The 14,641-nt window shown below is 41.8% G+C and overlaps 1 protein-coding gene across 5 annotated transcripts in view; it reads left to right on the forward strand.

Moving 5' to 3' along the window:
• LOC120541161 (beta-1,3-galactosyltransferase 2-like) overlaps positions 1 to 14,641 on the forward strand; it is a 61,866-nt gene that overhangs the window by 33,419 nt on the left and 13,806 nt on the right. The window contains exons 1-4 of one of the 5 annotated variants that reach the window (XR_005635954.1): positions 3,814 to 4,074; positions 4,501 to 4,642; positions 4,760 to 4,852; positions 5,646 to 6,032. The exons of 2 other annotated variants lie outside the window; for them this stretch is intronic. The gene's annotated coding sequence lies outside the window, so the exon portion shown is untranslated. Of the gene's footprint in view, positions 1 to 3,813; positions 4,075 to 4,500; positions 4,643 to 4,759; positions 4,853 to 5,645; positions 6,033 to 11,986; positions 12,579 to 14,641 lie in introns of those variants that run through there. 2 more of the 5 variants (XR_005635955.1, XM_039772530.1) reach the window with 2 other exon arrangements.

The following is a 14,641-nucleotide window of genomic DNA, read 5'->3' on the forward strand; positions in this document are numbered from 1 at the left end:
GAGGCCGTTTCGGACAGTAGGCATTTCACCAGCGGGTCCCTTCTGCAGGTCGTTCAGAATCCTTTTATTATGTCGGAGTTAATGCACCACCGGCCTGCGCTTTAAAGCCACTCCTGAATATTCTCAGAGGAGAGGCCCCTGTTTGAATTTTCAGACGCCGAGACAAAAACTACTGCGATTGGTCAACCCTGAGGAAGCCCCTTGAGAAACTTCTTCACTGTGTAAAGGACTAGCTTCTAAAAAACAAAAAGTCCTAAGCTTCCAAGGTTTGCCTCGGCTCATTAAAAAACACACGTGCTCTCTCTTTAAATCAATCCATCCACACATGCAACCACAGCTCATGCGTTGCCACCCTGCAGACTCTATTCCGCTAGATGCTTGTCCATACAAAAAAATCTATTTTACGTTAGCTAAACAGAATCTCGGACTAAATAGGTTATTTTGTAACTACCTGAAACCTCAATCCCTACACCGAGATAAAAACTTTATCAAAACAGACACCCTAGTTCTTAACCCTATTCATTTACCCATTAAACAATACACTGGAGACGTTTACAAGTCGCCCGGACTTTGGACACAAGTGCGTGCCCAAGCTCGCGCACACACGCACGATGCGCGTGCCCAAAATGCACGCACACACGCACGAGTGCTCTGAAGCACCTTGCAAGCCTAAAGCAGTTTTAAAAAAAGGGTCTTACCTGAATCCGTATAAAAGATCGGAGACTCTTCGGGGATATAACCCTCTAAAATATATTATAAAAAAGGATTCAAACTTCCATTTTTAAAAATATATAAGAATCATGAATAGTCTGCATGAAGAATAGTTTTATTTCATTTCATCCTATACAAAGATAAAAGAAATATTTTTTCTAAGAAGATCATATAGACGCTGGGGGCTATGTGCCTTGGAAACAGTTGAAAAATGACCGACGTATTCGTGGCTTGCCAAAGGGTGTTTTAAAGGCCTCTAGTTAAACCAGCACACTCCAGTAGAGCCTCGTGTGCTTCCTTATAAAGCTCCGTTTAAACGCACAAGTGCATTTACAGAGTTTTCCTTTGTCAAAAGGCTTCTAGGTGATTTCCCCTTGGGATTAATAAAGTATCTATCTATCTATCTATCTATCTAAAAATAAAAAAATCACTGACCACAGCAAATCCAAAAACACCTGTGGAATCAGTCTCTCTCTTGAGCGGCGTGGTGTTACTTTTAAAAATAACTTCATTATATTATACTTACACTATATAACGTTTTTAGGTTGCTCATTTTGTAAGGGACGGCAGACATGTACAGGACGTGATTCATTACTCAGCCAGGAGGACAATGTAATTAAGGAAATTAGGGTTTTGCTCTTTTTTAGTAACTGTGTTTTGTCTGATTTTAAACGCCCCCCAGGAAAATAAACCCTAAAGTTAAGCTCTGTATATATGTGAACATTTTTGGTATCAGCCACCAATCAGCCCAGGCTAGATATTTTAGACGTCTCAAACATGATTTAAAAGGGAACTGCGGCATACGTCTGTGTGATTTTTACAAGGCTTATATATCAAAATATATTTAAAAGGGGATGAAAAAAGTTTTTAGATCATTTTTAAAGCATCTCTCTTTATAGAGATGTATTATGGAAGTGCTTTATGATACCAGATGTTTACCAATCATTTCAATCGGACACAAGTCACGCTCGTTGCACCGCGTCTTTGAAATGTCTCCTAAAATCATCCTTTGTTTTACAAGCTGCATTCCACAAGGTAAGGTAATTTGTGTTGCTAGGTACTCTGAATCGCGGCCCATCCTTTAACCCTAACCGGTCACACAAACACCTGCCATCTCTGTGCTGTGAAGCGCACCCCCCATCACCACTTTAGCTTCAGGCGAGCGCCGCATGTATTGGGTAAATGTCCTCCGTTTTCGTGGATGGCCAAAGCGTCTTTACCTTTTTTCCCAGAATGACGGCATATTGAAGGCGATCTAACTTTTAGACCTATAAATGTCTAAAAAATAAAATCTAAGTTTGGGGAAATACTTTTTATACACCGAGGATAGCTTTTTTTAAAAAATAAGCCATTTAAAAAGGGTGCTGTTGCCTATTTAACTGTGTGATTTTTACAAGGCTTATATATCAAATTATATTTAAAAGGGGATGAAAAAAGTTTTTAGATCATTTTTAAAGCATCTCTCTTTATAAAGCTGTATTTTTGGAAGTGCTTTATGTTAATGTTTACCAATCATTTGAACCGGAATATATTTAAATGGGATGAAAAAGGTTTTAGAAGCATTTTAAAGCATCTCTCTTTATAAAGCGGTATTTTGGAAGTGCTTTATGTTTGCCAATCATTTTAACCGGACACAAGTCACGCTCGTTGCACCGCGTCTTTCACTCTAAAAAGCAATTCAAGGGACCTCTAACCACCACTTAACCAAATGCATTATATTAGGTTAAAAATTCAAGTTCAATGATTTTATTAAACATTTTAATTTGAAAACATGATTTAGTATGTTGACGTGAAAGAATTTTATTAGTACATACTTTAGCTTAGACTTGTAAGTAATCTAAACTCAAATTCCTTTTTTCATTTATTGAAAAGCAATATTCAAGTTCGTCTAACCTAATATAATGTTATGGCTACTTAATTTCTCTGTTTCATGAGTGGGCAAGAAGCTCCTCCCTCTTAACATGCTGTGACAAGATCGTAACGCCATACTGCTAGTGCAACAAACAACTACGGTGAGTGATAGAGCAGATATTTTAATTGCTGTCAAAGGTGAATAGTACTTAATTCCTCCCTCAATAATCATTCATTATTATTTGCGCAATGCTGACAGGACTAGTAATTTTACTTTACGTCTGTAGAAGTTAAGCAACGGAGTCAGGCAGGCTAACGTAATGGCTGTCTATATAGCATTAGGCAGTTGAGCAGGTAAAAGCTAAGTAATAGAGGAGCCATTTCAAGTTAATAATTATTTACATTGCTCTAAGACAGCGGTTCTCAAACGTTCGTATTATGCACCCCTTTCAACCTGGAATAAATCTGCGCCCCCTGCATAATATAAAATAGATGGCAATAACCCCTGATACAACTAACAAAGGTATGATACTCGTGCAGTGTCGCTGTATCCTATCATTTTTAGTTCCATAAGATTTGCATGTGTTCGGCTAACTTCGATGAAATATTTACAATTTTTTTTTTTTAAGTGCTTTAATGACTGTTAAAATGCCTTGTGCGGTTTTTGGTAGTAATTCTAATCCCCAAAACAAAGAATAAATTATTTATTCTTCTTTAATTTTTTTATGTAAAGAAAAGATTACATAAGTTTTAATTTTTAAAAATCTCGTAAACGACGACACCGATGAAGTCAATCTGCGCGAGACGAACGTATTTTCGACAAAAATTATGCCGCTGTTAGTTGTATCACGAAAATAACCCAATAGGCAGTCAATTATTTCACTCAATTTGGTAATATTGGCTACACTGCCAATGCGGTGCAGTTGCGCCGCATGATCACCTGATCTACTGTTACCCGAATGTTCGCGACAGACACCGATACGTCTCGAACTTTCTGGATTGAAAATACGCGACTATAAAAGCAGCAGCAGTGGCGCTCGTCATAGAAACAAACTTCAAAAGGAGCTCAGAGTGTCGTATCTCAGATATCAAACCAAACCTGGACAGACTGTGTACTTTAAAGCTGGCACATATTAGTCATTAGATCTCTGCCTTAGAAATGTTTTATTTTAATTAGAGTTATAATTCATTCATTATGATTATATGCTTGCACATTTAAATTTGAAATACAATTTTGATGTCTTGTTCATTTATTCGACGCCCCCCTTGTAAAATGTTAAAAAACCAAAAAAGGCTGAAGTAAATTATCTACCACCTCAAGGTGAAACAAGTGGAAGTTTGGAGAAGGAAAGAGTGAACCTCTTATATGAAGTGATGAAGAGGGATAATTGTGTTGTGGTTGCAGAGAAAATGGCCAAAACCTTCTCTCTTCGCAGGAAGGAAATAATTTATCTGGCCCCTGCAATTAAAGACATCATTGACCGATGGCCTGCTTTATTTGATGCAACACAGGTGAGATTGTACACTCTTATTTAAAACTTATTTAAAAGTCAACATTTGCTTGGCATGCTTTAGACAGTTAATTGCAAAGTGTTTCCAGTCCTGCTGAGTTTAGTGGCTCTCCACATAGAAGCAGATCACCGGTCCTTGCTGTGGCAATGCCATTTGAGTGACCCAGTAACTGATACCGAATATTTCGGATGGATGCCTCCCTAGTTTAAGGTCGAATTATCTGTTAACCTCCCAAGAGTGAGCGCGCCAGGCACTAAAGAGCAGTCAACACATTCAAGCTAAAGGCCAGCAGCGTAGTGCATTACTGGTGAACAGTCATATTGGAATATCACTGCGTTTTGTTGTTGCTCTTGAACTATCAAGATGTGGTTTAGCTAATGGCCTGCTAACTTTAATTATGTGACAACTTATTTGTGTAAAATACAGATAAATGAAGAATTCACAAGAATAACCACTGTAAGTCTCGAATCGACATTTATGGCCAAACTCCAAATTAATGGATGTAGTCTCATCGAGGGGAGGAACTTCAGGACTGAGGAGAAGGCACATTAAGAATCAGCTTCTAGAGGTATGAACACTAATCAGACTTGTCTGTCTTTGAAATTCAGCCTGCTGACTTGTCACCCTTTTGGATTAGTCGTATTGGAATTTAATTTTATTCTTTTTTCTCTTTTTACTCAATAAGAACAATGCAATTGACGTACAGTGAGAGGTGGCCATTCGTTGCCTGGTTGTCTACCTTGGAGAAAAGGAACAGGACCTTCTCAAGGAGTTTAATGTAAGTAATTTATCACAGTGGAATCTACATTTTAATACACCAGGAAAAAACCTGCTGTAGACGACTGTAATTGTTACTGAAAACCTGTTTCACTTGTAAGGTGGTTATTTTTTAAAAAAAAAATGTGGTGTTTTTATAACTTTCACTGTGATATGCCTAAAGTAAGAGATGACATTTTAAAAAAGGAAATTGTTCTCTGCAGACCTCAACCAAAGAATTGAAAATTGAAAGTAAGTTCTACAGTGGCAAAATTTGACATCACTAATAGATTAAACCTTCTCACTTTCCTAAAGAATGACACATTATAATGCTAGAGGATAACTTAACACATTATATGCAAGAAGACTTCATTAAATAATAGAAATCAGCACAGCAGCATTTTGCTAAATCCTGGAAATCGATCTGACCATTGTTCCATTTGTAACTGAGAAAAAAAAAAATTCTGAATGTATTGACTTAATGCTTAGTCCGGACATAGTCAGGTTTTTGATTAGGCTGCCAAACACCGTCTTTTCTTGTTGGTGGATTACTACCTGACCAACTTTGCCACTATGAAGATTCTAGTAAGCTTTACTGCTCTTGTAATACTTCAGATTGGCACTTTTGACCCCAACAAACAAAAAAAGCGAGTTAAATTTGTCTCCATAGCTACGGTGTGATGGCAATGCTACTCACTGCTCATGTAAGTAGATATGTATGGTTGTGTGTTGGAATGGTTAAAATAACGTCAACAGTAATAACACAATTCTGTTTTACTAAACCTCTTAATATACTTTTGCTTTTGTTCTGTCAGGATATTGAAGAGTTTGAAACAAACCTTGACAGGCAAGTATTGAACATCGCCATCATCAAAGACCAGGATCCGAACACTGGAACCATCGTGATCGAGGGAGCCAAAATCCTGGATGGAATTGATGTCTTAAGGTGCTGTGCTTTGCTCGTGGGTTTAATATGTGCTCTGAATCGAAGCTATCAAGGGTCTCAAATGTACATACAAAGTATTTCAGAAACTGCTCCTTGAACTTGATGGACTAAAAACATGTGGAAAAAGTAATGAATTTCAAGAACAGCAATTTTTTCTTTCAAACCACTGTAGTATGGCTATTTGTTAGTCAAAGTTTTTGAAAGATGTTGAAAAATGTAAAAATACAATGTTATATTTCCAATAAAGTAAATTTTGCAACACTCCCATTCTTTAAGTGGCTGTATTTTTGATAATTTAATAAATAATTAAACTTGATGAAGCTGAAAATAATAGTGTGAAAACACTAATTGCACCAACTTCATTTTTTACATCATCACAACTTTAAAATATATTACTAATTAAGTACGTAGAACTTAAAAGAGTCTTTAAAAATGTAACATAAATTAGTTGGGACAACTTAATTTTTTATGTGCAGTGAATTTAAAAAGTTCTGTGTACCCTATAATTTTTTAAGCTGATGGTGCTTAAAAGCAATTTAAGATCTGAAAGAAAAACCTTTTCCAGTTACTCAATGTTGTGGGTTGGTTCAACGTAATTTTAATCAGAAGTTGTAGTAACTTAAAAAGCTTGATGCAGAGCGTTGCGTTAATTTTTTTTGTTGGCTCAAAACAGTAGTTTTTAGAGTGTTGGAATGTCTCCTAAAATCATCCTTTGTTTTACAAGCTGCATTCCACATGTAAGGCAATTTGTGTTGCCTAGGTGCTCTGTATAGCGCCCCTCCTTTCTCCCCTAACCGGTCACACAAAACACCTGCCATCTCTGGGCTGTGAAGCGCATTTATGTATCCCCGGAGGTCCGATCTATGGTTTTAAGACTCAAGGGACAAATGCCAGCTTGGTTTCGAATCCCGCTTCTGGTAAATATTTGTGCTCCGTTCACTCTGGGATTATCTGAATACAATTGTAACTTTTAGAAAACTATTCGCCGTGCTTTCGCGATCTGTTTCCTTAGGGGCAGCTGATTATGTAAAATGGCATGTAATGGATGGAACAGGGCTTTTTTTAAAGATATACAAAATATACATTCGAAGCTAGCGTCTCAAACGTTCTTTAAAAGATCCCTGTTGCCTATTATTTAACCAAGCGAGTGATTTTTAAATCCTTTAACTTTAAAAGTTACACACGTAACTTGTTCTCCCGGACTGATTAGCTGAGCGAACGTTCGAGCTTGATGCGCGCTCCCGTTCCGGGTTAGGGTGGGAGGTTGACAAGCATGCGCATGGGGGTGTTTCTGTCAGCAGAGCTCCGGCTTCATACAGTTTGCAGCTATAGACCTCGCAGGGCCGTGCAGGGGGGACATGGGGGCTGCACGACTCTCTCTGTCTACACAGAACCTGTCATTTTTTTGAGAGCGGGGGCTGCTTGATTTCTGTGAGGTGGGGAACTTGAATCGCCGCTAAGGCTGCTTTTTACTGCAGAATCTGTCTGTGAGATGGAAAAAAAGCAGCTTGACTAAGTTTGAAGCAAAGATGAAATGTTTTAATTGCGTGTTCGTCTTAAAATCGTAGATAGAACAAAATGCTTCGCTTTTTATACCGGCCTTTCAGAACTGGCAGGGACGTGTGGGGGACTGGGAAGTGTAGACCCAGAGCCGGCAAATCGTCTTTCGAACTTGACTGCATGTGCGCTCGGAGCTTCGACCCAGCAGAGGCTCTCTCAGCTCTCACGCATCAACTGTGTAGAGTGAGTGAAGGGACAGCTTGTCAGTGCAGAGAATGTCTGGGGGCTTGATTTAGATAAAATAAAAAAAACGGTTTACAAGTGCTAAACTAAGGTTTAGATCTTTAAAGTCGTAGATTATTTTAAATAATAGATAGATACAGGAGTTCTTACCCAAACCGTAGAGGCAGGCAGCTCTGCCCCTTGAAACGCTTGTGTGTCTTCGAGAGAAGTGGGGACACCAACAGGTCTGTAACTGGCGTGGATTTGTCACGACATGCCCGTTCATGGAGAGGGGCTGCTCTTGACAGTTTGTTTAATTAAGCACCTGTGGGATGAGTTCAAACAGGGGTCAGACATCCATCAAATTCCCCTTGACAGTTTCCTGAACCAATCAGGTGCCATAGGGCGGGGGCTAGGTCACGTGGGGGAGATGTGACGTCAGCAGGGGCGGGACTTCCGGTGTTGCATCAGCTGGGAGGGACTTCCGGTATTGTGTCATAGGGGCGGGGCTTCAGGGTAATCAATCATAGGGCGGAACTTCCGGTCCAAAGTATAAAGGGGCGGGGCTTAAGGGTCATAAATCATTGTGACAGAAGCCGCATGCATATAACTACTGGTCCAAAGTCCAATGGGGGCGGGGCTTAAGGGTCATAAATCATTATGACAGAAGCCGCATGCATATAACTACATCAGGTGCCGGGGGCGTGTTCAACGAGGGGACAGACATCCATCAAAAGGCCCTTGACAGTTTCCTGAACCAATCAGGTGCCAGAGGACGGGGGCTAGGTCACGTGGGGGGACTTCCGGTGTTGCTTCAGCTGGGAGGGACTTCCGGTATTGTGTCCTAGGGGCGGGACTTCCGGTGTTGCTTCAGCTGGGAGGGACTTCCGGTCCAAAGTCCAAAGGGGGCGGGGCTTAAGGGTCATAAATCATTGTGACAGAAGCCGCATGCATATAACTACTAACGTCTTTGATCTTTTGAACTATTTACAAATACAGGTGCCGGTCATAAAATTAGAATATCATGACAAAGTTGATTTATTTCAGTAATTCCATTCAAAAAGTGAAACTTGTATATTAGATTCATTCATTATACACAGACTGATGTATTTCAAATGTTTATTTTTTTTAATTTTAATGATTATAACTGACAACTATTTGGGACTTTCATTAAGGCTTTCATCTATCATTGTTCAGGCCCGAAGAACGTTAATGAAAAAAAAAAAAACCACGCCGACTTTGTAATACAATGCCGCCCTCATTCTCGAACCCCGACCCTGCATCCATCCCATCCCTTCCGGGTACCGCCCGCATTTCAGCGTCAATCATACCCCCGTTGTCAGTCATCCGCCCTCCCTCAATCGGACCCAACAGCCACTCCCGAGGGCCTTCAACTTTTATTATATATAAAGAGTGCATCCGGAAAGTATTCACAGCGCCTCACTTTTTCCACATTTTGTTATGTTACAGCCTTATTCCAAAATGGATTAAATTCATTTTTTTCCTCAGAATTCTACACACAACACCCCATAAGGACAACGTGAAAAAAGTTTACTTGAGATTTTTGCAAATTTATTAAAAATAAACAAACTGAGAAATCACTTTGTCGATGCACCTTTGGCAGCAATTCCAGCCTCAAGTCTTTTTGAATATGATGCCACAAGCTTGGCACACCTATCCTTGGCCAGTTTCGCCCATTCCTCTTTGCAGCACCTCTCAAGCTCCATCAGGTTGGATGGGAAGCGTCGGTGCACAGCCATTTTAAGATCTCACCAGATGTTCAATGAGATTCAAGTCTGGCTCTGCTCTGGCTGGGCCACTCAAGGACATTCACAGAGTTGTCCTGAAGCCACTCGTTTGATATCTTGGCTGTGTGCTTAGGGTCGTTGTCCTGCTGAAAGATGAACCGTCGCCCCAGTCTGAGGTCAAGAGTGCTCTGGAGCAGGTTTTCATCCACGATGTCTCTGTCCATTGCTGCAGTCTTCTTTCCCTTTATCCTGACTAGTCTCCCAGTTCCTGATGCTGCCACCACCATGCTTCACAGTAGGATGGTATTGGCCTGGTGATGAGCAGTGCCTGGTTTCCTCCAAACGTGATGCCTGGCATTCACACCAAAGAGTTCAATCTTTGTCTCATCAGACCACAGAATTTTGTTTCTCATGGTCTGAGAGTCCTTCAGGTGCCTTTTGGCAAACTCCAGGTGGGCTGCCATGTGCCTTTTACTAAGGAGTGGCTTCCGTCTGGCCACTCTACCATACAGACCTGATTGGTGGATTGCTGCAGAAATGGTTGTCCTTCTGGAAGGTTCTCTTCTCTCCACAGAGGACATCTGGAGCTCTGACAGAGTGACCATCGGGTTCTTGGTCACCTCCCTGACTAAGGCCCTTCTCCCCTGATCGCTCAGTTTAGATGGCCAGCCAGCTCTAGGAAGAGTCCTGGTGGTTTCGAACTTCTTCCACTTACGGATGATGGAGGCCACTGTGCTCATTGGGACTTTCAAAGCAGCAGAACTTTTTCTGTAACCTTCCCCAGATTTGTGCCTCAAGACAATCCTGTCTCGGAGGTCTGCAGACAATTCCTTTGACTTCATGCTTGGTTTGTGCTCTGACATGAACTGTCAACTGTGGGACCTTCTATAGACAGGTGTGTGCCTTTCAAATCATGTCCAGTCAACTGAATTGACCACAGGTGGACTCCAATTAAACATCTCAAGGATGATCAGGGGAAACAGGATGCACTTGAGCTCAATTTGGAGCTTCATGGCAAAGGCTGTGAATACTTATGGACATGTGCTTTCTCAGTTTATTTATTTGTAATAAATCTGCAAAAATCTCAAGTAAACTTTTATCACGTTGTCATTATGGGGTGTTGTGTGTAGAATTCTGAGGAAAAAAATGAATTTAATCCATTTTGGAATAAGGCTGTAACATAACAAAATGTGGAAAAAGTGAGGCGCTGGGAATACTTTCTGGATGCACCGTATATGCCATTCGTAGTCTGAATCACAATCTGATTGTATGGGTGGTTACCTACCAGGTAACGCTTGTGGTTGGTATGCAAGTCGGCAAACATCCCGGCCCTCTTTCAGCACCGTAACCACCCATACAATCAGATTGTGATTCAGACTACGAATACTTTAAATGTAATTAATTACCCCGCTCTACATGCTGTCCAATAAACGAACTACACGCCGTGGCACAACGTAAAGAGGCTTCGCCGCTGACTTCCGAGGTTCGATTCCACGAGAGGGGGTGCAGTGAGTGTGTACGTCCGATGAGCCCAGAATTAGGGTGAAACACGTGTCGCGTACTCTTTGCATTATTTGACAGTAAAACTATTCAATGTGCATTTTTTTTCTCACACACGCACACATACTGTATATACATATTACACACACGCGTAATCATGAACAGCATCTAAACACAATAGAGACATTTTCTTCGCGTTCATCGGGATTTTGGCAGAAAAAGCTGCATGCGACGTCTTTTCTTTGATGCCATTCGAAAACGCATCCAACCAACCGAACGCAGCGGTGAAAGCCCGTGTGGACGGTCTGATTGGCTGCAATGCCAATCAAACACGCTCGGCGTTCAGTTCACGCTAGCCTGACACTACAGATGGCAGATAAACGGAGATAAAGGCAGTGAACATACGAAATCTGAAAAAAAAACAAGAGACCACCGCTTGGTCTATTTGTCCATCCAGGTCCTTCTTAAAGGGTGTCAAGGTTTGTGCTTCAACTCCATGTCTTGGTAATTTGTTCCTGATGACCACAGTTCTCTTATAGAGAAGTTCTTCTTGGCTTCAGTCCTAAACTCACTTCCCCTACCGCCCATCCGGTATTCACGAGTACGCGCTTCACTGTTAAATTAAAATAATTCTGCTGAACCGCTCTATTAACGCCATTGAGCATTCAGAAGACCCGGATGAGGTCTGCACGAGGTTTCATTCTCGAGTCCGTCACTCTCTGGCTCCTCTCCTTTGCGCACAACTTCAGTTGTTGTTACGCCATTCTTGTAGCGCGGGGACCACAGCAGCACACAACACAACAGATGAGGTCTCTCAAGTGCATTCTTTGGTTTGAGCATAACGGCCCTCCATTTATATACGCAACAGCTTTTTGTGTTTTTATATAATTTGCAATTAGCTGTGCTGCCCATTTCAGAGGAGTTGAAATCTAATCAGCCTAAACCTCAGCATTAACGTTTGCTCCATCTATTGGAATGCATGTTAAGATGCCTGTAAACTGCATTGCATTTGTCATTCCAACAGATGGTGCATTACAAACATGTTTCCTAATTCATGTTACTACTACAAATGTTTGTGATGTGAGACTGCTTTTTAACTAAAACCAAAACTAATCTGGGAAATGGTTGCCTTTTTTTTTTACACCGTCACAACTGTAATGCTGCATAGGACGTCCCAGGCCTATTGTTACAAAACATAAAGCACTTTGAGCCTGCATGGGGAAAGTCACATATTGCATGTCCAACTGAAAAAAAAGATAAAGTGGCCTCGCGAAGTCCAACGCGTTCCGAAAAGCGAAAGCGGAGCTTCACTGCGTGTTCTTGTCAGCGGGGGTGCAGCTTAAGCACAAGCAGGCAGACGCAGACAGTGCCTATTTGATGTCACGTTATTTGTTCCCCGAGTACAAATAAATGGCAAAATAATTCAAATAAATATTCGTACCTGCAGCCCCGATTGTAGTTTTGTGTGTTTACCTTTAGGGGGCAGTGATCAGGAAGTCCAGACTCTGGACTCCTCGGTGTTTTAGACCTGTGGGGTTTGAGGTTCACCCCTTCCTTGAATTCGCGGAACGTGAATCAGTTGACTTTATTAGACCTGAACGTTAACCTCCTGGTGTTGAAAATCCTCCTGATACGGCAACGTAGGAAGAGAAAGCACAGCGCGCGCGTGTTTGTGTGTGTGTGTGTGTGTGTGAAGAATGAAGTATGAAGAAATGCGACGATTTCCTGCGGATGTTCTAATCCAGTCGGTTGTCATGTTCGGGTTTTGACTGCCGATCAGCCAACACGCGAGTCAGTGGGAGTCCTGAAGAGCGGCTGCTGGTCACCTTGAGGTAAGCAAACCTACAAACCGTACCCACGAGTGCAGTCGCGCACCGGGATTAATAATCAGCAGTGGTAGCTCAAGTTACGGCATTAGCACCAAACGGTTTCGAATTCTCCATTATAATTATGTTGATACATTTGAACGCGCGTGTGAGTGTATAATAAATATATTGACGCGACCTCCTCGTCAGGTTCGAAAAGAAGAATAATAAAAAAAAAAAATAGAAAGAGGAAGAAGGGATCACAGAACAGTTTACTAGAACATTATACAAACACACAGGATTGTAACAGCGAAAATGAACGTCTTTGATCTTTTGAACTATTTACAAATACAGGTGCCGGTCATAAAATTAGAATATCATGACAAAGTTGATTTATTTCAGTAATTCCATTCAAAAAGTGAAACTTGTATATTCGATTCATTCATTACACACAGACTGATGTATTTCAAATGTTTATTTCTTTTAATTTTGATGATTATAACTGACAACTAATGAAAGTCCCAAATTCAGTGTCTCGGAAAATTCGAATATTGTGAACAGGTTCAATATTGAAGACACCCGGTGCCACACTCACTCTAATCAGCTAATTAACTCCAAAGCCTTTAAATGGTCTCTCAGTCGAGTTCTGTAGGCTACACAATCATGAGGAAGACTGCTGACCTGACAGTTGTCCAAAAGACGACCACTGACACCTGGCACAAGGAGGGTAAGACACAAAAGGTCATCGCTAAAGAGGCTGGCTGTTCACAGAGCTCTGTGTCCAAGCACATTAATAGAGAGGCGAAGGGAAGGACAAGATGTGGTGGTAGAACAAAGTGGACAAGCAATAGGGATAACCGCTGGTACCCTGGAGAGGATTGTGAAACAAAACTGTGGGGGAGATTCACAAAGAGTGGACTGCAGCTGGAGTCAGTGCTTCAAGGACCACCAGGCACAGACGTATGCAAGACATGGGCTTCAGCTGTCACATTCCTCGTGTCAAGCCACTCGAACAAGAGACAGCGTCAGAAGCGTCTCGCCTGGACTGCTGCTGAGTGGTCCAAAGTTATGTTCTCTGATGAAAGTCAATTTTGCATTTCCTTTGGAAATCAAGGTCCCAGGGTCTGGGGGAAGAGAGGAGAGGCACAGAATCCACGTTGCTTGAGGTCCAGTGTAAAGTGTCCACAGTCAGTGATGGTTTGGGGTGCCATGTCATCTGCTGGTGTTGGTCCATTGTGTTTTCTAAGGTTCAAGGTCAACGCAGCCGTCTACCAGGAAGTTTTAGAGCACTTCATGCTTCCTGCTGCTGATGAACTTTATGGAGATGCAGATTTCATTTTCCAACAGGACCTGGCACCTGCACACAGTGCCAAAGCTACCAGTACCTGGTTTAAGGACCATGGTATCCCTGTTCTTGATTGGCCAGCAAACTCGCCTGACCTTAACCCCATAGAAAATCTATGGGGTATTGTGAAGAGGAAGATGAAATACGCCAGAGCCAACAATTCAGAAGAGCTGAAGGCCACAATCAGAGCAACATGGGCTCTCCTAACACCTGAGCAGTGCCACAGACTGATGGACTCCATGCCACGCCGCATTGCTGCAGTAATCCTGGCCAAAGGAGCCCCAACTAAATATTGAGTGCTGTACCTGCTCACACTGTTCATGTTCATACCTTTCAGTTGGCCAACATTTCTAAAAATCTGTTTTTTGCGTCGGTCTTAATTGATATTCTAATTTTCTGAGATACTGAATTTGGGACTTTCATTAGTGGTCAGTTATAATCCATCCATCCATCCATCCATTTTCCAACCCGCTGAATCTGAATACAGGGTCACGGGGGTCTGCTGGAGCCAATCCTAGCCAACACAGGGCACAAGGCAGGAAACAATCCTGGGCAGGGTGCCAACCCACCACAGGACACACACAAACACACCCACACACTAGGGCCAATTGAGAATTGCCAATCCACCTAACCTGCATGTCTTTGGATTGTGGGAGGAAACCGGAGCGCCCGGAGAAAACCCACGCAGACACGGGGAGAACATGCAAACTCCACACAGGGAGGACCCGGGAAGCGAACCCTAACT

Source organism: Polypterus senegalus, chromosome 12, assembly GCF_016835505.1.
Source record: "Polypterus senegalus isolate Bchr_013 chromosome 12, ASM1683550v1, whole genome shotgun sequence".
Taxonomy (NCBI): Eukaryota; Metazoa; Chordata; class Cladistia; order Polypteriformes; family Polypteridae; genus Polypterus; species Polypterus senegalus.